This window comes from Heterodontus francisci, chromosome 8 (assembly GCF_036365525.1).
Source record: "Heterodontus francisci isolate sHetFra1 chromosome 8, sHetFra1.hap1, whole genome shotgun sequence".
In the NCBI taxonomy this organism is placed as follows: domain Eukaryota; kingdom Metazoa; phylum Chordata; class Chondrichthyes; order Heterodontiformes; family Heterodontidae; genus Heterodontus; species Heterodontus francisci.
In genome coordinates, this window is record NC_090378.1 from 55,129,858 (window position 1) to 55,154,393 (window position 24,536).

Consider the following 24,536-nt stretch of genomic DNA (forward strand, 5'->3'; position numbering starts at 1 on the left):
AGGAGATTCACCAGGATGTTGCCTGGGCATTTCAGCTATGAAGAGAGACTGAAAAGGCTAGGGTTGTTTTTCTTGGAGCAGAGAAGGCTGAGGGTGGACATGATTGAGGTATACAAAATTATGAGGGGCATTGATAGGTTAGATAGGAGGAAACTTTTTCCCTTTGCGGGAGTGTCAAGAACCAGGGGGCATAGATTTAGGGTAAGGGGCAGGAGCTTTAGGGGAGATTTGATTAAACATTTTTTCACCCAGAGGGTGGTTGGAATCTGGAACGCACTGCCTGAAGAGGTGGTGGAGGCAGGAACCCTCACAACATTTAAGAAGTATTTAGATGAGCACTTGAAACGCCATAGCATACAGGGCTATGGGCCAAGTGCAGGAACATGGGATTAGAATAGTTGCGTGCTGTAAGGCCAGCACAGACACGATGGGCCGAAGGGCCTGTTTCTGTGCTGTATAACTCTATGACTCTATAATGTAGTAATGACCAGATGATCTGTTTTGTAAGGGTGTTGGTTGATTCGTGATAGGTACAATTCCCACTTTGTAGGAAAAGAGTTTGGCCAAGATTGGCACACAGGACAATGGCAGCTAACTAATGAGATAAAATAATCTGAAATATCAGTTAAACAAAATGCGCTAATAAAGAGGAAAAATTGAATTAATTCTTAAACGGCAAGAATCCAAAAAAAAATGAACAAAAGAAAGACACAGGAGTTGTTTCTGTTCTCCCATATTTAAGTTCTATTAGCCATTATGTAAGGAAGCAAAGAGTGATATCGGCTTAGAAAGTTGATCGCGCCAAAAACAGGCTCGCGGGGGTCGGACATGCACTTCACAATCTTGTTTGCTTGGATGCAGGGAGAATGTGAAATTGACAGAGAAGGATGTGTTCCAGAGGAGGGAAGTTTTCAGAATGCTGGGCAAAGGGGAAAGTACTGTTGCTGGGTGTTATGCATTGAGATGAAGAAATTAAAGGAAATCTGTCATAGAAGCTGGGGGTAACCTTGTGACTCATTTCTCCCTTGCAGCAGTATCGGAAACAAATCCATCAGGCATGAATGTATGCTGCCTTTAAGAGATGCATCCTCGCTTTCAATAGGCCTGTTAAGGCTCACTGAAAATCCCATCCAAAAAGTGGACTCGATGCCCATTCCCAACATATTCAGCTGGCATCCCAACAATACGGTGCAAATGAGGCCTGGGAGTTCAAATCGATCAGGTTGGGCGGGTTTGATACTCATCCATACCCACCTGCTCAAAACCTGCTCCCAGTTAAAATTCTGCCTTATGTTTCTGCCTTTAAACCACAGTCCCATCATATATTAGAGGTTCTCGAGTGACTTTGCTCATAGTAAGTTGGTGGATCCCCTGCTTTTTCATATCTGGAGCATTACAGTCTACTGATAGTTCAAAATAATTTCTTGTGCTACAAAAACTTTGAATTCACACACTCGAACCATCAGCATTTGATTTAACAATCAGCATTTTCAGGGCCTGGTCAGCTTGTCATCATTTGCTGACTTCAATCAGCACACCCAGGCCCTTTCCTGCTTCCACTTTCCTACCTCTATTGAGACCAAATCATTGAACAGGTCCCATCTATCATATTCACCCGCTTACAGCACTAATGTCCTGAATTATTGCTTCTATATACTATATACTAGTATATACTAGAGGTGGAAACTCTTGGAATTCCTGCCACCAGTGTACAGAGATGGCAAACGGGGACACTACGAATGGAAGTGTGTGAAGAAGAGAGATATTAGCCACCAGACACACAAGGGAGCGGGGAAAGGAGAGATTGCAAGTTTGGGGGCTGGTGCGGGGTGGGGGGGTGGTGGTGATAAAATAAATGTAAGTGGGGGGGACAAAGTGCAAGAGAAGAGAGAATTTAAGCAGAAACCAAAAATATAGAGACTGAAAGGAAGAGTGAATGCCATAGGAGAACAACAAGGGGAGGTTAGAAATTGGGCAGAATGTAGGAGGAAGAGGCATAGTAAGCAGATCGGGAAAAAGGCATCAAAAGGGCAAGCAGCAGGGAGGGGCAGAATGTCAATTTTGTCCTTTTAAGATTTGTGAAGTATGCAGGTGGTTAACTTTAATCAGAATGCATCATTTTAATGTAAAGATTCTTTTTTTTAAAGCAGAACATAACCCTTAGAAATACATCACCAATTTTGTATCATCATTATTTATGACTTCCCTTCAGGCATTTAGGTGCCTATGTTATTTTTGTCTGCAATACAAGGAATATTATACATACCTACTGTGTAGGTACAAAGCTCATCTAACTGCTTCAATCCACATGGCAGGAACATTAGTGAGTTATTGGTCTGGATTTTGTGGTCAGCAGCAAAGCAAGGCCTCTTGCTGCTGACCTCGAAGAAAGCCTCGCTGAAAGATCTAGCAATCTCTGAGGCAAGAACATTACCACCTCTCACAGTGCAATGGACTGTAGTATAATGGGAATTGCAGGCATGGAGCTGCAGTGATGCCATCAAGTTATCCGAGCAGCCAAGCACATTAAAAAATTCTCACAGACAGCCAAACAGGAAATGAAAAGCCGTAAAATCAAATCTCTTTTTAAAAACTTTAGAACTAAATAAAGATTGAGACATGCACATGGGGTAAAGATAGAAGCTGAAATACCATGCAAAAACTAAAAAAAATGAAAAATTTGTTTAAAAAAATCTCGTAATTCATCTTAATGATGAAATTTAACAACACGCCACAAATATAAAATTATTTTTTCAGGGCCAGATCTGCTGTTCAGCAAAAGTTATTATTCAGTTCACATTAAAAACCCAATTACACCTAATTGAACAAGGTGTAGAACTTTTTATGGGATTTCTAAGTGCAATGTGAAAGCAGAAAAGGGAAAGTTCGCACCACATCAACTGATTTCAATGACTGCTGGCTCTGGGAGGTGGCAGGAGGTGGGTGGGGGAGTTCACAGTGCAGACTGTGGTGGAATCGTAAGTGACAGACTGCAACTTCAGGATTTCTGTGTTAAGCAAAGCTTGTGCTAAATCCTGAAATTGTAGTCAGTTTCAGAGGGGAAATGATGCGAATGCTGACAGTTCGCCATCAAAAACCCTTGAAAGAATCGGACAGTAAGCTTTTTTAGGGACTGTGTCAGCATTTTGAAGCTAGTTTTCTAGGCTGGCATGTATATGAATTATCCAATAATTTGAATTAAACAATGTGGCAAATTAGGGCAAGAAAAGATCAGATAATTTGAGAGGAGTATGCAGAATACAATGTAATTCCAATATATTATGGTGGAGCTGCGTCCTACTAATATGTATCCTGATGTCATGAATGATCAATTTCTCTTACAGATATCCTGAGGTGAATAAGAGGGGTTTGACTGTTTCTCGAGAGACTGACAGCTGATTTAATTCTGATTCTTATTTCAAAAGGTTGATTAATTTTATGGAGTGGAAGGAGATGATGAAGAGGGTATAGAAGTGTAGAGGGAAAGGGGTAGAAGGGACGGAGTGGAGAAAAAAGCCAGTGAGGCAGAACAGAGGAGGGGAAGGGTGGAGCGAAGGGAAGGGAAAAAGGTGGCTGGTGGAGGGAGAAGAAGGGAAAAGGGAGGTTAGAGGAGGGGAGGGGTTGGGGGAGAAGGAAGGGAAAGGGGAGGTGAAGGTGGGATTAGAAGGGAACGGGAAGAGATAGGGGAGAAGGAGTTTGGGGTGAGGATGGAGTAGGAGGCTGTGTATGGGAGATGGGGAGACAAAGGGGGTGGGTAGATGAAGGGACAGAAGTGGAAGGAAGGGAGAAGAGAGGGGAGTATTGAGGAAGTGGTTGGGAAGAGAAGCAAGAGAGAAGGATTTGGGGGAACACCCAGGAAAATTCTTTCGGCAGGAAGGGGTGGTCTGGATTTTCATCTGAGTATGGAGCCTAAACCTTTCTCCCCATACCTAAAAATTCTTATCAGCAGGGCTGCAGAGAGGTGACTCTCAGTTTCCTTTATGAACAGGCTCCAAAAGTGCTCTTCGTGGAGAGGAGGTAGTGTGAGGTGGATTAATTCCCCCCCACCCCACCCAGAAATTCCTCTCAGTCTAAAGGAGAGGGGTGGAAAATTCCTCAGTGTGGGGAAAGGGGTGGTAAATTCTTTAGCACCATGATACAGAATTCTGATCAGTGGGTTGGTGTTGGCATCCCTTCCTGTCGAAATCTGAAACTCCATTCAGCAAAGAGGGACAAACCTTCCCCTCTCACTAAGTTGGGCTGCTCTAAATCAGCATCCGGCACTACGGCTACCCAGCCCCCACAGCAATTACTTACATGTACAGTCCTAAAACCCCTTCCTCCGCTTTACTATTACCGTCAGGTCTCTCAGTTTAGATCTCCTACACCACTTGGCACACAGTCCTCAACTGCTAGCCTCCCATCATTTAAATTCACATATTCTTGGAGGAAATTTGGCTCACAATGCCTGCCAGAGGCACATTACCACAGGGAACTTCCCCAACCTTAAATACCTCACCCCTTTTGAAGAAAAGATTATGGAGTTGTTGAGATGCATTATGCTCTTGCCATGGGAACTGACAAGGTCAGTGGCACCAAATTACTGACTAAACACCTACACTGCTGTCCTGGCATCCCTGTGAAACATCACACAGCCTCAACCTTCTACCTCCTTCCATACCTGCTTAATCCCAATGTGGGGTGATCATTGCCCATTCTTAGCTTTTGTCATCCTTCCTGCAGATATCTACCAGAGCAACAGACAGCACAGGGGAAAGAAAAGATGATGATGGTAAAGAGAATGATGAGGACCAAGTCACCCAGCTACAGGACACTATTGTCTCTCATGCCAAATGTAGCTAAAAGCAAGTTCAGGCATTTGTAAACGCAAAATATTGCAGATGCTGGAAATCAGAGATAAAAACAGAAAGTGACGGAAGTACTCAGCAGGTCTGGCAGCTTCTGTGGAGAGGGAAACAGAGTTAAGGTTTCAGGTCTGTGACCTTTCACCAGAACTGGGAAAAGTTAGAAATGTAATAGGTTTTGAGCAAGTGAAAGTGGGGAGGGTGGGAAGAAGACGAACAAAAGGGAAGGTCTGTGATAGGGTGGAGGGCAGAAAACATTAAATAACACAAGGTATCATGGTATTGAAACAGAAAATGTTGGAAATACTTCGCAGGTCTGGTATCATCTGTCAGAGAGAAACAGAGTTGACGTTGATGGGCTGAATTTTATGATCCCGCCACCGGGAGTGGTGGGGGATGCGCAAAATGGTGGCGGTTCTGCTTGTCCCTTGAGCAGCTGTGCCGCTGCAATTACGTGGTGGAAGGCACTTTTGCATAATTGAGTCGACCTTCCCCCCCCCCACCTTGATATCACTCCACGTGATATCAAGAAAATGCTGAAGGCACTGCGTACTGCAAAGGCTATGGGCCCTGACAACATTCCAACAATTGTACTGAAGACTTGTGCTCCAGAACTAGCTGTGCCCCTAGCCAAGCTGTTCCAGCACAACACTGGCATCTACCCAGCAATGTGGGAAATTGCTCAGGTATGTCCTGTACAAAAAGCAGGACAAATGCAACCCAGCCAATTACCACCCTATCCGTCTGCTCTTGATCATCAGCAAAGTGATGGAAGGGATCGTCGACAGTTCTATCAAGTGGCACTAGCTCACAAATAACCTGTTCACTGAGGCTCAGTTTGGGTTCCGCCAGGGCCACTCAGCTCCCGACCTTATTACAGCCTTTGACCAAACATGGACAAAACAGCTGAACTCCAGAGGTGAGATTGATTGTCCTTGACATCAAGGCAGCATTTGACTGAGTATGGCATCAAGGAGCCCCAGCAAAACTGGAGTCAATGGGAATCAGGGGGAAAACTCTCTGCTGGTTGGAGTCGTACCTAGCACAAAGGAAGATGGTTGTGATTGTTGGAGGTCAATAATCTCAGTCGCAGAACATCACTGCAGGACAGTGTTCTAGGCCCAACCATCTTCAGCTGCTTCATCAATGACCTTTCCTCCATCATGATGTCAGAAGTCAGGATATTCACTGATGATTGCACAGTGTTCAGTACCATTCACAGCTCCTCAGTTATTGAAGCAGTCTGCATCCATAAACAACGAGACCTGGACAATATTCAGGCTTGGGCTAATAAGTGGCAAGTAACATTCGCATCACACAAGTGCCTAGCAATGACCATCTCCAACAAGAGTACTTAGAGAGGATATCCCGGGGGGGAATGTCCAGCGAGGCTAGATGGGTAGAACTTAGAAATAAGAAAGGGGTGATCACTTTGATGGGATTATACTATAGGCCCCCCAATAGTCAGAGGGAAGTGGAGGAGCATATATGTAGGGAAATCACAGATAGGTGTAGGAATTATAGGGTTGTAATAGCAGGTGATTTTAACTTCCCTAATATTGACTGGGACTGCCTTAGTGCTAAGGGATCAGATGGGGAAGAATTTGTTAAGTGTGTCCGAGATAGTTTTCTGAAACAATACGTGGATGGCCCTACTAGAGAAGGGGCTACACTCGACCTCCTCTTAGGAAATGAGGATGGGCAGGTGGTTGATGTGTCAGTGGGGGAGCACTTTGGGACCAGTGACCATAACTCTATTAGCTTCAAGATAGTTATGGAAAAGGATAGGACTGGTCCTCAGGTTGAAGTCTTAAATTGGAGGAAGGCTAATTTTGATGCCATCAGCCAGGAACTCTCAAAAGTTGAATGGAAGAGGCTGTTTACAGGTAAAGGGACGTCTGGCAAGTGGGAGGCTTTTAAAAGTGAGATAGGAAGAGTTCAGGGCCGGTATGTTCCTGTTCGATGGAACGGCAAGGCTGGCAAGTTTAGGGAACCTTGGTTGACAAGGGATATTGAGGGTCTGGTCAGGACAAAGAAGGAGGCATATGTCAGGTATAGGCAGCTGGGATCAAGCGAGTCCCTCGAGGAGTACAGGGGATGTAAGACTACACTTAAGAAGGAAATTAGGAGGGCGAAAAGGGGCCATGAGATTTCCCTGCCAGATAAGATAAAGGAGAATCCTAAAAGATTCCATAAGTATATTAAAAGGGTAGCTAGGGAGAGAGTAGGTCCCCTTAAGGATCAGTGTGGCAATCTATGTGTGGAGCCACGGGAAATGGGCGAGGTCTTAAATGAATATTTCTCCTCCGTATTTACCGTGGCGAAGGTCATGGAAGCTAGTGAGTTCAAGGGAGGGAACAGCGATATCCTGGAGATTATCGACATTACAAAGGAGGAGGTGTTGGAGGTTTTGAAGCGCATTAAGGCAGATAAATCCCCAGGGCCTGACCAGGTGTATCCTAGGATGCTATGGGAAGCAAGGGAGGAGATTGCTGGGGCCCTGGCAGAGATTTTTGTACCATCGTTAACCACAGGTGAGGTACCGGAAGACTGGAGGATAGCTAATGTTGTGCCTATATTTAAGAAGGGCAGCAGGGATAAGCCAGGGAACTACAGGCCACTGAGCCTTACATCAGTGGTGGGAAAGTTATTGGAAGGTATTCTGGGAGACAGGATTTATATGCATCTGGAAAGGCATGGTCTGATTAGGGATAGTCAGCATGGCTTTGTGTGTGGGAAATCATGTCTCACGAATTTGATTGAGTTTTTCGAGGAGGTGACCGAGAGTATTGACAAGGGCAGGGCAATGGACGTTGTCTACATGGACTTTATCTAGGCCTTTGACAAAGTCCTACATGGTAGGCTGGTCCAGAAGGTTCGAACACATGGGATCCAGGGTGAGCTAGCAAATTGGAGACAAAATTGGCTTGGTGGTAGGAGGCAGAGGGTGGTAGTGGAGGGTTGTTTTTCAGATTGGAGGCCGGTGACCAGTGGTGTGCCGCAGGGAGCAGTGCTGGGCCCTCTGTTGTTTGTCATTTATATTAATGACTTGGCATACAAGCACATGGCTTCATCCATGGAGAGTTTGGTGTCCCACTTGGACAGCCAGGTTCCACAGATGCGCCATGACCTGCAAACCGTTGCCTTGGCCATGAGTTCAGATCAGCATTGGCAGGGTGAGAGAAGGACCAGGAACCTGGAGATTTTTCTTGCTCCTAGTCTTTCTCTGGTGAGCAGGGAAGTTCAAATGAGTCTTGAGAGGGAGGAGGAGAGTATGCACTCCACATCTGGGGTCTTTCCTCAGGGGAATTCAAGTGTGGACATGGGCTCCTCAACCCCTATGCCAGCGAGTCCAGCTCCAGCAGCCACGATGCCTGAGGACAGTCCTGCACCGGTGCAGGAAGCCTTCAGGCAGCCATGGCCCTCCAGGCCTCAGGCACCCAGACAACGACTGCCGAAGTCATACTAGGCCCAAGAATGTCCTGATCAGCAGCCTGTCTCCAGTCCAGCTACTAGCACAGGGGTCACACCACGCAGGAGCACCCACAAGCATATAAAAAAAACCTACTCACACATGAGTATTCATGGGTGACACAACTATGTTATGTTGACTTTAATTAAATGTTCTATTGTGCCAATCATTACCTTTCATTGTGTTTAAATCAGCTTCCAACATGTCTTAATTGTGACTCTCTAAATCCTAACATAACCCTTAGAGCATTGCCAGTGTGACCACAGACATCATTATCATGGCAATGTGAGTGAAGAAATATTCAACGAATGCTCTCCCATGGGCATTAGCGCACATTATTGGAGGCCTTCATTCAGGTGAGACAGATGGTATGGAGACGGAAGAGGAATGCATATTGGTCAGTACATACTGCATTGTTATTGAGTAGACATCAGGGTTGATGAAATCGGGTTATTGTAAGGTTGTCTCTTGCCTCCTTTGCACATTGTTCACCATGTATGACCTCCATCGCCGTGCTGTGTTCTTCCATAGCTGCTTTACCATGTCTCTCCTCCGTGTCGTCTACATCGGAGGATGTTTGTTGCTCGCACATGTCTTCCTCATGTAAGGCCTTTCCCCTCTGAAGTGCAAGATAATGTAGAGTGCAGCAGAACCATGATAGACGCCACCCTCTCTGGAGAATACTGCAACACGCCACCAGATCGATCAAGGCAGCAGAACCTCATCTTCAGCAGCCCAATGGCAGGCTTGGATGGTAGTTCAGGCGGAGCCAGGGCAAGTGTTGTACCTCTCCTCCACATCATTGTGAGGGTTCCTCACTGGTGTCAGAAGCCATGTCTTCAAGAGGTAGCCCTTGTCCCCGAGAATCCACCCCTGAAGGCGAGTGGAGGGGAATGAAAAGTTTTGGCACCTGGGACTGTTGAAGTATGTAGGAGTCGTGGCAGCTTCCTGGGAAGCAGGCACACACCTGTAGAAAAGGCTTTCGGTGTTTGCAGACAAGTTGAACATTGATTGAATGGAACTGTTTCTTTTGATGAAGGCAGCTGGTTGGTCTGTTGGCCACATGCGTGCAATCAGTCACACCCTGCTCCTGTGGGAATCCAGCTATCGCACAAAATCCGACGGCCTCTTGGTCTGACTGTCAGGGTCTGTCCGGTCGTGCACATAATTGCCGGCCTTCTTGAACAGGGCATTGGTCATCTCCTTGATGAGATGGTGCGCTGCGACCCGGGAGACCCCACAAATGTCCCCGGTGGATCCCTGGAATGCTCCTAATGTGGCTCTAGAGTAAAGTTTGCCGTTGGTCTAACATGTTTTCCAGTAGTGTGATGCTTCATAACCATAACAACATCATATAGGATACCCTCTCATGGCCCCCTGACACACAACCTATACCCATTCACACATAAGCCCCTTGCAGAGCTCCCTTGGTACTCATGACCCCCTTTGATACTCAGCATAGCGGCAATTGCTGCTGTAACCCCAACTTCCCCTATGCTACTATTAGGCTACCTTCTCTATCGCGGCAACGAGGACTACTGCCAGCTTTTCAAAATTGTGGAACTGAAGGCACATGCTTGCTGCACGTCATCCACAAAATTGCGGAACATTTGTTGGATCGCAGTGAATTAGATACAAATTTATTTAAAACAGCATTTCAGGCATTTAAATCATGATGCTGTCATGTTGGGGCGTCAGTACTGCCGCGGTACTCCCAGCCTCTGACAGAATCAGCACACTGCACTATGGCGCCGGGTTTTGAGATGGACGGCTCCGCAGGGATTCTCCGCCTCCTCACTCCACCAAACCTGTCTTATACAAGAGAACAAAATTCAGACAGAATGTTTCAGGTTTGTGACCTTTCATCAGAACTGGGAGAAGTTAGAAATGCCATAGGTTTTGAGCAAGTGAAAGGCGGGAGGGTGGGATGAAGAACAAAGGGATTGTGTGGAGGGCAGGAGAAACTAAATAACAAAGGTTTCATAGTGCAAGGCCAAAGTGGTAATAGGACAAGTAAGGAAATGTGTCCAGAGGAGGTATGACTGGCAGAATATCTGCCGTCTGAACCCAAAGTTAAGGAAATAAGAAAGAAACGAGAGAAGAAAAACAAACCGGTCAAGAAACATGAACCAAAATGGGGACAGAGGTTATGATCTAGAATTGTTAAACTCAATGCTGAGTTCAGAAGGTTGTAAAGTGCCCAGTCAAAAGATGAAGTGCTGTTCCTTGAGCATGCGTTGAGCTCCATTGGAACACTGCAACAGGCCAAGGACAGAAAGGTCAGAATGGGAGCAAGCTGAAGAATTAAAATGACAGATGACTGGAAGCTCAGGTTCATGCTTGTGGACTGAATGGAGTTGTTCTGCAAAGCGGTCTCCGAGTCTACATTTGGTATTTCAGTATAGAGGACGCCACATCATGAGCAGCGAATACAGTATACTAAATTGAAAGAAGTACATGTAAATTGCTGCTTCCCCTGGAAGGAGTGTTTGGTGCCTTGGACAGTGAGAAGGGGGGAGGTTAAAGGGCAGGTGTAGCATCTCCTGCACTTGCATGGAAAGGTGCCATAGGAAAGGGAGGAGTATTAGGCTAACTGAGGAGTGGAACAGGGTGTTGCGGAGGGAATGGTCCCTTCAGAATGCTGAAAGGGGAGGAAAGAGGACAATGTCTTTGGTGGTGACATCACACTGGAAGTGGCGGAAATGGCAGAAGATGATCTGTTGAATAGGGAGGCTGGTGGGGTGAAGATGAAGTCAAGGGGAACACTATCAAGGCTCTGAGAGAGGGGAAGGAGTGACAGCAGAAATACATGAAATGGAACTGACATAGTCAAGGGCACTATCAACCATGTTGGGGGGGATTCCTCGGTTGAGGAAAAAGGAAGACATAACAGAAACACTAGTATTGAAGGTTACATCATCTGAACAGATGCAATGGAGAGAAAGAAACTGGGAGAATGGAATGGAATCCTTACAGGAAGTAAGGTGTGAGGAATTGTAGTCAAGGTAGCTGTGGGAATCAGTATTGGTAGATAGCCTATCCCCAGAAATGGAGACAGAGAAGTCAAGGAAAGGAAGGGAAGGGAAGAGTCAGCGCTGGACCATGAGAAGGTGAGAAGGGTGGAAATTGGAAGCAAAGTCAATGAGATTTTCCAGTTCAGGGTGAAAGCAGGAAATGGCATCGATACAGCTATCAATGTACTGGGAAAAGAGGAGATGGAGAGGGCATGAGTAGGATTGGAACAAAGAATGTTCCACATATCCCACATAAAAGGCAGGCAAAGCTAGATCAGATTTCATGGTGCAAGGCCAAAGGGAGAGGTAATGGGACAAATGAAGAAACAAAAGATATGGCTAGAGGAGGTGTGTATGGCAGGATACTAAATAGCTGTTGCAAAGGAAATAAGCAAGAAACAAGAGAGTAAAAACAAAACCAGCAAAGAAAAATGAAACAAAATGGGGGCAGAGGTTACGATCTTTCACATGCTCAAAACCTAATACATTTCACAGACCTTCCTTTTTGTTCTTTTTCCCATCTTCCCCCCTTGCTCAAAACCTATTACATTTCTGACTTTTCCCAGTGTAATGAAAGGTCACACACCTGAAACATTAACTCTGCGTCTCTCTCCACAGATGCTGCCTGACCTTCTGTGTATTTCCAGCACTTTCTGTTTTTATTAAGGAAATATTAAGACAGGTGACCAAAAGCTTGATCAAAGAATTAAGTTTTAAGGAATGTCTTAAAGGTGGAGGGAAAGGGAGGGAATACCAAAGCTTAGGGCGTAGGTAGCTGAAGGCATGACCACCAATGGTGGAGTAATTAAAATTGAGCATGCACCAGAGGCCTAAAGTGGAGGAGCACAGAGATCTCAGAAGGTTGTAGGGCTGAAGGAGGTTACAGAGATAGAGAGGGTGAGGCCCTGGAGGGATTTGAAAAGAAGGACGAGAATTTTAAAATTGAAACTTTGCTGGACTGGGAGCCAAAATAGGTCAGCGAGCACAGGGGACGTTGGGTGAACAGGACTTGGTACCAGTTAGGATACGGGCAGCAGTGTTTTGGATGAGTTCAACAGGATTGTACACAGCAAGAAACGATAACTTATAGAACAAAAAACAAAGAACAAAGAACAGTACAGCACAGGAACAGGCTATCGGCCCACAAGCCTACGCCGATCTTGATGCCTGCCTAAACTAAAACCTTCTGTACTTCCGGGGACCGTATCCCTCTATTCCCATCCTATTCATGTATTTGTCAAGATGCCTCTTAAACGTCGCTATCGTACCTGCTTCCACCACCTCCCACGGCAGCAAGTTCCAGGCACTCACCACCCTCTGTGTAAAGAACTTGCCTCGCACATCCCCTCTAAACTTTGCCCCTCGCACCTTAAACCTATGTCCCCTAGTAACTGACTCTTACACCCTGGGAAAAAGCTTCTGACTATCCACTCTGTCCATGCCACTCATAACTTTGTAAACCTCTATCATGTCGCCCCTCCACCTCCGTCGTTCCAGTGAAAATAATCCGAGTTTATCCAACCTCTCCTCATAGCTAATGCCCTCCAGACCAGGCAACACCCTGGTAAACCTCTCCAAAGCCTCCACATCCTTCTGGTAGTGTGGCGACCAGAATTGCACGCAATATTCTAAGTGTGGCCTAACAAAAGTTCTGTACAGCTGCAGCATGACTTGCCAATTTTCATACTCTATGCCCCGTCCAATGAAGGCAAGCATGCCGTATGCCTTCTTGAATACCTTATTCACCTGCGTTGCCATTTTCAGTGACCTGTGGACCTGTACGCCCAGATCTCTCTGCCTGTCAATACTCCTAAGGGTTCTGCCATTTACTGTATACTTCCAACTTGTATTAGATCTTCCAAAATGCATTACCTCACATTTGTCCGGATTAAACTCCATCTGCCATTTCTCCGCCCAAGTCTCCAACCGATCCATATCCAGCTGTATCCTCTGACAATCCTCATCATTATCCGCAACTCCACCAGCCTTTCTGTCGTCCACAAACTACAAACAGCAAAGGTCCCAGCACTGATCCCTGCAGAAAACCACTAGTCACAGTCCTCCATTCAGAAAAGCACCCTTCCACTGCTACCCTCTGTCTTCTATGACCGAGCCAGTTCTGTATCCAACCTGCCAGCTCCCCTCTGATCCCATGTGACTTCACCTTTCGTATCAGTCTGCCATGAGGGACCTTGTCAAAGGCTTTACTGAAGTCCATATAGACAACATCCACTTCCCTCCTTCATCAATCATCTTTGTCACTTCCTCAAAAAACTCAATCAAATTAGTGAGACACGACCTCCCCTTCACAAACATGCTGCCTCTCGCTAATAAGTTCATTTGTTTCCAAATGGGAATAAATCCTGTCCCGAAGAATCCTTTCTAATAATTTCCCTACCACTGACGTAAGGCTCACCGGCCTATAATTTCCTGGATTATCCTTGCTACCCTTCTTAAACAAAGGAACAACATTGGCTATTCTTCAGTCCTCTGGGACCTCACCTGTAGCCAATGAGGATACAAAGATTTCTGTCAAGGCCCCAGCAATTTCTTCCCTTGCCTCCCTCAGTATTCTGGGGTAGATCCCATCAGGCCCTGGGGACTTATCGACCTTAATGCTTTGCAAGATGCCCAACACATCCTCCTTTTTGATAACGACATGACCCAAACTATCTACACTCCCTTCCCTAGACTCATCATCCACCAAGTCCTTCTCTTTGTTGAATATTGATGCAAAGTACTCATTTAGTACCTCGCCCATTTCCTCTGGCTCCACACATAGATTCCTTCCTCTGTCCCTGAGTGGGCCAACCCTTTCCCTGGTTACCCTCTTGCTCTTTATAAACATATAAAAATCTTTGGGATTCTCCTTAATCCTGTTTGCCAATGACTTTTCATGACCCCTTTTAGTCCTCCTGACTCCTTGCTTAAGTTCCTTCCTAATGTCTTTATATTCCTCAAGGGCTTCGTCTGTTCCCAGCTTTCTAGCCCTTACGAATGCTTCCTTTTTCTTTTTGACTTGGACGTTATCCAAGGTTCCCGAAACTTTCCAAACTTATCCTTCTTCCTCACAGGAACAAGCTGGTCCTGGATTCTAATCAACTGACGTTTGAAATACTCCCACATGTCAGATGTTGATTTACCCTCAAACAGCTGTCCCCAATCTAAATTCTTCAGTTCCTGCCTAATATTGTTATAATTAGCCTTCCCCCAATTTAGCACCTTCACCCGAGGACTACTCTTATCCTTATCCACAAGTACCTTAAAACTTACGGAATTATGGTCACTGTTCCCGAAATGCTCCCCTACTGAAACTTGGACCACCTGGCTGGGCTCATTCCCCAATACCAGGTCCAGTACGGCCCCATCCCTAGTTTGACTATCTACATATTGTTTCAAGAAGCCCTCCTGGATGCTCCTTACAAATTCTGCCCCATCCAAGCCCCTAGCACTAAGTGAGTCCCAGTCAATATAGGGGAAGTTCAAATCACCCACCACTACAACCCTGTTGCTTTTACATCTTTCCAAAATCTGTCTACATATCTGCTCCTCTATCTCCCGCTGGCTCTTGAGAGGCCAATAGTAAACCCCCAACATTGTGACTGCACCCTTCCTATTCCTGAGCTCTACCCATATTGCCTCGCTGCATGACCCCTCCGAGGTGTCCTCCCGCAGTACAGCTGTGATATTCTCCTTAACCAGTAATGCAACTCCCCCACCCCTTTTACATCCCCCTCTATCCTGCCTGAAGCTTCTAAATCCTGGAACATTTAGCTGCCAATCCTGTCCTTCCCTCAACCAAGTCTCTGTAATAGCAACAACATCATAGTTCCAAGTACTAATCCAAGCTCTAAGTTCATCTGCCTTACCTCTTATACTTCTTGTATTGAAACAAATGCACTTCAGACCACCAGTCCCACTATGCTCTGCAACATCTCCCTGCCTGCTCTTCCTCTCAGTCGTACTGTCCTTATTCACTAGTTCCCCCTCATTTATTTCACCTGCTGTCCTACTTCTCTGGTTCCCACCCCCCTGACACACTAGTTTAAACCCTCCCGAGTTACACTAGCAAACCTCGCAGCCAGGCTATTTGTGCCCCTCCAGTTTCGATGCAACCCGTCCTTCTTGGTGATGTATCATCCAAAATTTGGGGTTCAGGATTGCCCAGGATTTAATCATTTTATTCACTATTCAAACGATTACACAGCTAATTCATACTAATTTTCACTCACTTCTAAAAAAATACTTTTTAGTTACTAATACAGATTGCTCCACATTGGGGTGGTTTTCCTCTTAGGGTTGGAGTTCCAGTGGGGTGGGACTTTCACCTTTATATCTACTTCAGCCCTGACCCATTTCCCTGGGTCAACAGTCATCAAGTATGCACTATCGACTCCTGGTGGGATTCCCAAGATCTGGATTAGGTATGTCTGATTTTTACAGATCTTCTCCTGCAGGAACAGTGGAAGGTACTCCTCTATTTCTTTCAGGAAAGGTTGACAGTTATCATTGTTCAGCTGGCTAGATGAAAATGTCTGATTTGAAACCACCGAGCCAATGGCCGGGATTTAACCCTGGGTGGATGGGAGCTGGCCACCGACTGAAAAGTCAGTGGCGAACCCGTTTCCGCCTCGCCTGGGGATCCAACTTGTATTTTGCGGGTCGCCGGGCTTTAATTGGTGTGAGGCGGGACTTCCACCCGCTTGAGGAAGAAGGTCCCGCCTAATAGAGCTGCTGGCCAATTAGCGGCCCGGCAGCTAACTGTCCCAGCAGCGCCACCGGGAGCGGTGGCCACTGCTGGGACTACAGCCCAGCTTGAAGAAGAAGATGTCGGGAGCCCGGAACAAAGGTGAGTTTTGGTTGCCTCGCCGGGGGTGATCGGGCGGGCCACCGGGCACAGGGTGCCTAATCATGAGGGCTCCCCCCGGCCCGTCAGAGAGCTGCCTGCTTTTGTCAGGCGGCTTCTCTCGGGCCTCGGCCGCCTGACTAGCCACGGGTAAAATCCCCGTGGAGGCGGGCGAAGGCCCTTATGTGGCCATTAAGTGGTCTCTTAAGAGCCTTGATTGGCCTGGGGCGGGCAGGCTATTTTTCACCACCTCCGCCCCTATTTAAAGTGGCAGTGGAGAGGGGAGCAGGTATGGAAGGGCTCCCGGTGCCTCCCGCTCCATTTTACACCACTCTCCACCACCATCCCGCTCTTTGGGGGGGGCATCAAATTCAACCCAATATCCTTTGCAGTTTTTTCAAACCAATTTGTACAGTTGTGTGTAACTGCTACTGGCTGGACTGTTAGTTAAGAACATACAGGATCTCACCTGTAGTTCAGATATGTCCTGAATGTCTGTCTTCTGTGGCTCCTTAAAAGCCTATTTTGGTTATCTATGTCCTGCAGTGCCAAGCTGCAAAGCATCATGCATGATTACCATACTAGCCTGCACAGCAATCTGCTGATAGACTATTCTCCTCTACATGGTGTCTAGCAGCTATATTTTCTGCTTCCTGTGCTTCAAGATTTTGTGATCAAGTGCCAGATGAATATGTGTAGATATCCATTTGTTTTCCTCTGTTGGTTATTTCACAGATAATTTTTGAGATTAATTCCTTCATTTGCCATGTGTAGCAACCTGAAGCTGTGGGGCAGCTGTGCCATGTTATATCCAGATGTGGTGGTGAGTTTGGGATTGACTGTTCATCGTTTCCCTCTGTGGTGGTGTCTGATTCAGTTCCTGTAGACTGTAGGGTGTTATGACTCTTTGTGGCCCCAGCACATCTGTGAGGATGGAGAGAGGAATGGTGAGGAAAATAATGCGGGAAAATGAAAAGGAAATATTGTAGTTGTGACATAATTATATGATTATGAGGACAGACTTTCTACAGAAAACCATGTCACATATATTACTATGTGATTTTCAGTGGCTGGATTCATAAAGATGCATTTGAGATATACATACAATTAAACAGTAAGATACATGAGAATCAGAGATTCAATTATGTATAGTTGTGCTACTGTCTCCTCAGTGGAGTTCAAAATATGTTAGTTGCATTCTGAATTCCTGAGAATAGGTTTGGACGAAGACAGCCTTTTCACCCATTTGATCTTATCATTCCACAATACCAACCCTACTGCCTTCCCAAGATGGCGTTAACATCCACCTGAAGAAGTGGAAAGAATCTTGTTTTTTTTAACATCTAATATGAAGGATGGTACCTCTGACAACACAGCACTCCCTTCGTACTACATTGGAGATCAGCCTAGATTATAAATCTTGGTATCGGGCTTGAAATGTTTTCAACAGTGGTGAGAGTAAAGGAACTTTCATTTATAAAGTATCTTACAATGTCAGCAGAATGTCCCAAAATATTTCACAGCCAATTAATTACTCTGAAGTGCAGTCACTGTTGAGAATGCTACCAACTGAACCAATCTACCAATTAATATGGAGTTTTCCATTCATTAACTCTTTTAATTGCATTGAATTATATCTGCAATTAATGTGGGATTATTACTGCAAACTTTTGTTTTCCATAAAAAGAATTAACCATAAATGTTTATACACTGGAACATGGATTTTAACTCCTGGGTGGAAAGCTGGGAGGAGCCGATGGACTTCCTACCCAGGTGTCTCTGTGGAAAGCCTGGCCAATTTTAACGTCAAAGAGGTGATTTTTAAGGAAGATCTTAAAAGAGAGGCAGAAGTGTATAGGGAAAGAATTCCAGAATGGGACCCAAGTAGATGAAGGCACAGCCACCAATGGTGTGGTGAAATGAGGGAAGGACACACAAATGGATGGAGCTAGAGGTACAGAAAGGTCAATGGGGATAGTGATGGAGATCTGGAAGCGTTTTCAAGGGTGTAAATGCCCACTATTGTCTCTAATCTTTTCTGTTTGTTTTCACTTAGCCGCTTTTATTAAATTCTTTTTACTTCATTCACAAGTGTGAATATTATTCATTAACAAAGGGTATTGATGGAAAGAAAATATAGTCCATTGGTGGGCAGGATGCATTTTGTTGAAACCTATTCAGGTTGTGAAGAGGTAAAAGAGTGAGAACTCTGATTTTTCTCTCTCCTTTAGTAGTCTTTGATATATTGAAGAGCTGTGAATTGTACTGCAGACATTTTATGATTTACACATACACCGGATGTTGAGACTATATCAACATACTAAGACGTTAGCTCACCCAGTCTCTTGAATTCTAAGATACACTGTAGAGGATTCTCATTTCACCCTCAATTTATCTTTGGAAACAAATTGGGGTCATAGAGAGACAGTAAGCATAGAAATATAGAAAAATAGGAGCAGGATTAGGCCATTCGGCCCTTCGAGCCTGCACCGCCATTCAATACGATCATGGCTGATCATCCAAACTCAGTACCCTGTTCCCGCTTTCTGCCCATATCCCTTGATCCCTTTAGCCATAAAGGTCTGGAAATCTGGCGGAAATCAATTCCATCGGGTTCCTGCTTGTTTAATGCCCTTCTAGATCTTGAGATTGGGCCTCTGGTGGGATCTGAAGCTTCTTCCTGAAGCAGGCAGGAGCTTCTTTAGTATATGTAAATGAGGGCAGGAAAGGACAGTTTCAGGTCAATGTATGCGTTGGTCACCAAGTTTCCAGCACACCCAGTAAAACGTGGTAGGAATAACATTTCGGGTGGATCTGCATTTAAAAGGCCCACTCATATTTCTTTGCTCCCAGCTTGCACTTAAGCTTTGTTCCAGGTGCAGTTAATTATTTATTTTATTCTTTATTAGCACTAAAGGGTTTGCCACCAAGAATCCTTCGAGTGGCGTGTTCAAAAGCAAAGCAGACCAGCGGACGAATGAGAGGCAGGTCATGCTGCCTGACAGGGCCATCCCGCCAGGACCTCACCCCAGTATCTGAGGACTGGTAACAAACTGCACTTTGGCAGACTTTGTCGCTAGATGCTCCACCTCCCAACGATGGCTGCATCAGCAGACCCCCAATGGCAACACAGTGATATGTGAATGTCTGTCTGACACATCCTGATCACTGAATGTTAGGCTTTACATGAGATTGTATGAAAGAAGACGTACAAAGGTGATCAGAATCCATTTTTGCACGTTCGACCATTAACCATTTTTCTGGGCCTTGGTAAACCCATCTGGGACTTACTGTGTTGAACTGCCTTCTCTGCATCAGCAGAGGGGAAGATGCTGAGCTTTGCCATCTGCTGCAAGGACACCAATATCTAACATGTAGCATAGAGCTGGCACATTGCAAGGACAATAACTGTCAGTTGTGGCTCGATACTTCGACGTACCTTCTTGCAGGCATGCTGCAGTACTAACTTTTGGGATAGTGCTGTAGTGTCATCATTGTATCATGTCCCTTCAGAACATTGATAGTAGATGGCACATCTCCATTTCTCACAGTCCATGGCCAGAGTTGACTGGTTACATAACACTCTGAAGATCTGGAATCTCCCCATGAAAGGCCAAGAAACATCTGGCTAAAATGTGACGCACAGGAAAAACCTCTTTGCAAGAATTGCATGCAGCATGACCTTGACTTCAGCAACCATCAAAGAAGAGGTCAAGTGCTGGGCTCTGCCCTCATTTCTACACAGACTCATGCCTGAACCTACAGGTCTCCTTCTCTTCAGGCTTGGAAAAGGTTGCTGATGGGTTGAAATTTCTATTAATGCTCTCTGGAAGCTTTTAAAATGTTTTTTCCTTCATGTAACACTCCCCTTTAATTGTTTCCATCTCTTTAGATTTGACTTACATATCATTTTTATTTCCTACCATTGGCATCGTCACTTGGTCGACTAGAATTTTCCCTTGGAGTTACGAGTCATTGTGCAAATGTGCAAGACAAAAGTTGAGTGCTATTAGGGCATTTAGGCAAGTCTTAAAGCAGTGCAAACTAGCATGGAACTGTTTTACACCCCACCCTATTAGATAAAGTGCCAGGCAATGACCATTTCCAACAAGAGAGAATCCAACCATCTCCCCTTGAGCCATTCTGATGAAAGGTCACAAACCTGAAACGCTAACTCTGCTTCTCTCTCTACAGATGCTACCTGACCTGCTGAGTATTTCAAACACTTGCTGTTTTTATTTCAGATTTCCAGAATCTGCAGGATTTTGCTTTTATTTTAAACTGAGGCACTGGGCTGCACATAGATTAATATAAAAATAATTATATTGTTGTAAGATTTTCAGGTGTGTTTAAGAAGTACTGTTTGCGTCTTAGTTATTGTGGCCCCTCCCTATTATGGTCAGCTGCACATGCAGTCCAGTCTCATTTGGAAACTTAAAAGATTCTCCAAACCAAATCACTAAGAAATCCACAAAAATGATTTTAATTGCCTGCTATGTAGTGCACATTATTTCGCTATAGGGCCATATCTCACCAAAATCCGAGAAGTTAGAAACAAGATGGCAAAAGCCAAAGGACCCTGAAAAGAATGCACGCCAAGAGGTCCCCTTGACTTGGTGCCAGATTTAAACTTCCATTGGGAAAGGGGAAGTCCAGGCCAAAGAGATTGCTAGAATCAAGGGGAAAACCATCCACTGGTTGGAGTCATATATAGCACAAAACAGATGATTGTGGTTGTTGGAGGCCAATCATCTCAGCCACAGGACATCACTGCAGGAATTCCACAGGGTACTGTCCTAGGCCCAACCATCTTCAGCTGCTTCATCAATGACCTTCGCTCCATCACAAGGTGAGAAGTGGGGATGTTCGCATAATGTTAAGCACCATTCACAACTCCTCAGATACTGAAGCTGTCCTTGTCCATATTGCAGCAAAACCTAGACAATATCCAGGCTTGGGCTGATAAGTGGCAAGTAACTTTCGTGCCACACAAGTGTCAGGCAATAACGATCTCCAATAACAGAGAATCTAACCATCTCTTTTTGACATTCAATAGCATTACCATCGCTGAATCCCCCACTATCAACATTCTGGGGGTTACCATTGACCAGAAACTGAACTGGACCAGCCACATAAAAACTGTGGCTACAAGAGCAAGTCAGAGGCTGGGAATTCTGTAATGAGTAACCTACCTTCTGAATCCCGAAAATCTGTCCACCATCTACAAGGCAGGAGTGTGATGGAATACTCTCATAGAAACATAGAAAATAGGAGCAGGAGTAGGCCATTCAGCCCTTCGAGCCTGCTCCGCCATTCATTATGATCATGGCTGATCATCCAACTCAGTAACCTGTTCCCGCTTTCGCCCCATATCCTTTGATCCCTTTAGACCCAAGAGCTATATCTAACTCTTTCTTGAAAACATACAATGTTTTGGCCTCAACTGCTTTCCGTGGTAGTGAATTCCACAGGCTCACCACTCCCTGGGTGAAGAAATTTCTCCTCATCCCAGTCCTGAAAGGTTTACCCCGTATCCTTAGACTATGACCCCTGGTTCTGGACTCCCCCACCATCGGGAACATCCTTCCTGCATCTACCCTGTCAAGCCCTGTTAGAATTTTATAGGTTTCTATGAGATTTCCCCCTCACTCTTCTGAACTCCAGCGAATATAATCCTAACCGACTCAATCTCTCCTCATACGTCAGTCCCGCCATCCCAGGAATCAGTCTGATAAACCATCGCTGTACTCCCTCTATAGCAAGAACATCCTTTCTCAGATAAGGAGGCCAAAATTGCACACAATATTCCAGGTGTGGCCTCACCAAGGCCCTATGTAATTGCAGCAAGATATCCCTGCTCCTGTACTTGAATCCTCTCGCCATGAAGGCCAACATACCATTTGCCTTTTTTACTGCCTGTTGGACCTGCATGCTTACCTTCAGCAACTGGTGTACGAGAACACCCAGGTCTCGCTGCATATTCCCCTTTCTCAGTTTATAACCATTCAGATAATAATCTGCCTTCCTGTTTTTGCTACCAAAGTGGATAACCTCACATTTATCCACATTATACTGCATCTGCCATGCATTTTCCCACTCACTCAACTTGTCCAAATCACCCTGAAGCCTCTCTGTATCCTCCTCACAACTCACCCTCCTACCCAGTTTTGTGTCATCTGCAAATTTGGAGATATTACATTTAGTTCCCTCATCTAAATCATTAATATATATTGTGAAAAGCTGGGGTCCTAGCACCCATCCCTGAGGTACCCCACTAGTCACTGCCTGCCATTCGGAAAAAGACCCTTTTATTCCTACTCTTGTTTCCTGTCTGCCAACCAATTTTCTATCCATCGCAATACACTACCCCCAATCCCATGCGCTTTAATTTTACACGCGAATCTCTTATGTGGGACTTTGTCGAAAGTCCAAATAAACCACGTCCACTGGCTGCCCCTCATCAACTCTACTAGTTACATCCTTGAAGAATTCTAGTAGATTTGTCAAGCGTGATTTCCCTTTCATAAATCCATGCTGACTCTGTCCGATTCTACCACTGTTCTCCAAGTGCTCTGATATAATTCCCTGCTTTCTCTCTACCTCTATTTTTAAATAGTGGGGTTACATTAGCTACCCTCCAATCTGCAGGAACTGTTCCAGAGTCTGTAGAATCTTGGAAAATGACCACCAATGCATCCATTATTTCTAGAGTCACTTCCTTAAGTACTCTGGGATGCAGACCATCAGGCCCTGGAGATTTTTCGGCCTTCAATCCCATCACTTTCCCCAACACCATTTCTCTACTAATACTGATTTCCTTCAGTTCCTCCCTCTCACTAAACCCTGTGTTCCCCAACATTTCTGGTATGATATTTGCGTCCTCCTTTGTGAAGACAGAACCAACGTATGCATTTAGTTGGTCAGCCATTTCTTTGTTCCCCATAATAAATTCCCCTGTTTCTGACTATAAGGGACCTACGTTTGTCTTCACCAGTCTTTTTCTCTTCACATATCTATAGAAACTTTTACAGTCAGTTTTTATGTTCCCCGCAAGCTTGCTCTCATACTCTATTTTCCCCTTCTTAATCAATCCCTTGGTCCTTCTTTGCTGAATTCTAAACTGCTCCCAATCCTCAGGTCAGTTGTTTTTTCTGGCAAATTTATATGCCTCTTCCTTGGATCTAATGCTATCTCTAATTTCCCTTGTAAGCCATAGTTTGGCTACCTTTCCTGTTTTACTTTTGCACCAGACAGGGATATACAATTGTTGCAGTTCATCCATTCGCTCTTTAAATGTTTGCTATTGCCCATCCACCGTCATCCCTTTAAGTAACGTTTCCCAATCTGTCACAGCCAACCCGCGCCTCATACCTTCGTAGTTTCCTTTACTAAGATTCAGGACCCTAGTCTCAGAATCAACTACATCACTCTCCATCTTGATGAAGAATTCTATCATATTATGGTCGCTCATCCCCAAGGGGTCTTGCACCACTAGATTGTCAATTATTCCTCTCTCATTACACAATACCCAGTCTAGGATGACCTGTTCTCTCGTTGGTTCCTCAACGTATTGGTCCAGAAAACCATCCCGTATACACTCCAAGAATTCCTCCTCTACGGTATTGTGACTAATTTGATTTGCCCAATCTATATACAGATTAAAGTCACCCATAATTACAGATGTTCCTTTATTGCATGCGTCTCTAATTTCCTGTTTAATGCCATTCCCAACATCACCACTACAGTTTGGGGGTCTATATACAGCCTCCACTAACGATTTTTGCCCCTTAGTGTTTCTCAGCTCTACCCATACAGATTCCACATCGTCAGAGCAAATATCTTTCCTCACTATTGCATTAATTTCCTCTTTAACCAGCAATGCAACTCCACTGCCTTTTGCTTTTTGTCTGTCCTTCCTAAATACTGAATACCCCTGGATGTTCATTTCCCATCCTTGCAGCCATTTCTCCGTAATCCCAACGATATCATACCCGTTTACATCTATACTTGCCTGGATGAGTGCATCTCCAACAACAATCAGGAAGCTTGACCCCATCCAGGACAAAGCAACCCACTTGATCGGCACCCCATCCACCCCCTTAAGTGTTCACTCCCTGCAAGACCGACACACAGTGTGTACCATCTACAAGACACATGGCTGCAACTCACCACGGCTCCTTTGACAGCACCTTCCAAACCTACAACCTCTTCCACCTAGAAGAACAAGGGCTGCAGATGCATGGGAACACCACCACCTTTTTTTTTGTAATTCATCATGGGATGTGGGCATCACTGGCTAGGCAGCATTTATTTCCCATCCCCAATTGCCCTTGAACTGAGTGGCTTGCTACATCATTTCA